General features: G+C 41.4%; 1 pseudogene; it reads right to left on the bottom strand.

Annotated features, from left to right (window-relative positions):
* The window catches only part of LOC119589077, a 5,507-nt pseudogene extending 4,427 nt beyond the window's left edge, over positions 1 to 1,080 (bottom strand).
* Positions 1,081 to 1,564: the final 484 nt, after the last annotated feature.

Here is a 1,564-nt window from a genome sequence, read left to right as displayed (position 1 = left end):
TCATTATCATCATTTTATCATATCATTCATATCGCATATATATTATCATTAATAATGATGATTAAAATATCCTGAACAGCAATAATAATAATCACCTGAAGGTAAGGTCAAGTGCTTTGAACACGTCAGCTCCCGTGTCTTTGTTCTCTGCATCCAGCACCAGCTTTCGCAAGCTTTCATACATGACAGGGTCAAAGAAGGCCAAGTCATGGACAAAACGAAATTAAGGGGCGTCCTAGAATTGTACTTGAGGGGACAATGGCGGTTCAGTAGATAGGGCACAATCATTTGACAGCAGGCATTAACCCAAGTAACATGTTGGTGAGGAGAGAAAAATATATTAAACAATAATAATAAATATGGAGACTGATGATTGATGGATGTGATACAACATACGAGAAATACCAAATATAACAACAATAAACTATAATGGATCTAAAAATCCACAGGGACACCTCTCAAGATAAGCAGTAAAATAACAAAAATTACGCCCTATCCCTAGAAGGACTTCCAATATCATAATAAACGAGGGCAGCATAGCATGGAAGATTTGCGAATTCTAGCTTCGCACGTTGGCCTCCATATATGTGCCCGGCCAAATAAATGGGATGAGACCCACCCACACTTGACCAACAATACACGGTACCTGCCAAAAACATTTGCGGAAGCATTGAGGCCTTCTCAGGCGTTGGGCGGGACCTGACGAGGAGAGACGAATCCTCTTTTCCCTGGATGGTAGAACAGTGGAAGCACTTGCATCCTCAGGTCTCCCCACCTTCATCTGTATCTGGAAGCACAGTTCAAATTACACAGATGCACTAACTATGAAGTCCACAGAGTGTGAAATAAATAAAAAAGCTATCATTTTGATTTTTCATGGCATCTAATCCACAACTCTGTATACCATTTCTTAGAAGAAGAAAAAAACTTTCCTGATTGGGATGAGAATATTTCTGGCTGTTGTGGTACGACCACTGAGCAAGGATAAGATCACTGGCCTCGTCTAACTTTTTGGCGCCAGGGCATCTTCGCTTGCAGAAGAAGGAAGCAAACTTGAGCATGTGTCAGTTCTAGAAGCATCCTGTGATCTGCTTGCCAAAAGACTGAAAATTTGTCAATAGTTACAGTATACTGAAATTATGAAAACAAAAACTTATCGTTTATTAAAATACCATTGACTTCAACATTATATTATAATTTCAAATTACGGTTTTTAGTTAAAGGGCCAGTACTTACTGGGTCAGACTTGCACCTTCGGGACATAAGGGGCTTTCACCAATCGTAGCATATTTGACGGTAAAGGTGCTCGTTACTACGCCCTCTCCAGTCACGTAGAAGGGGCGCGGCATCCAACAGACGGAGCGTCTTTCGGGCATCTTTCTCTTGCAATGACCGTGAAGACGCGCTCCCTGGGCGTCGATCTCTGTCTCGCCCCCTTGTTACTACCATATAGGGACTATACCGGACAACAGGTAATCCAACCTTGAAAGGCAAGTAATAGTATAATGAAAATATTGTCAACTTCTAATAAAGGGCCTTTTCAGGAGGGACCATGAAGTGTCTG

The sequence above is a fragment of the Penaeus monodon genome, chromosome 25, assembly GCF_015228065.2.
Source record: "Penaeus monodon isolate SGIC_2016 chromosome 25, NSTDA_Pmon_1, whole genome shotgun sequence".
Lineage (NCBI taxonomy): Eukaryota > Metazoa > Arthropoda > Malacostraca > Decapoda > Penaeidae > Penaeus > Penaeus monodon.
The sequence above is the reverse complement of the archived record's forward strand: the minus strand, read 5'-3'. Positions and strand labels throughout refer to the sequence as shown.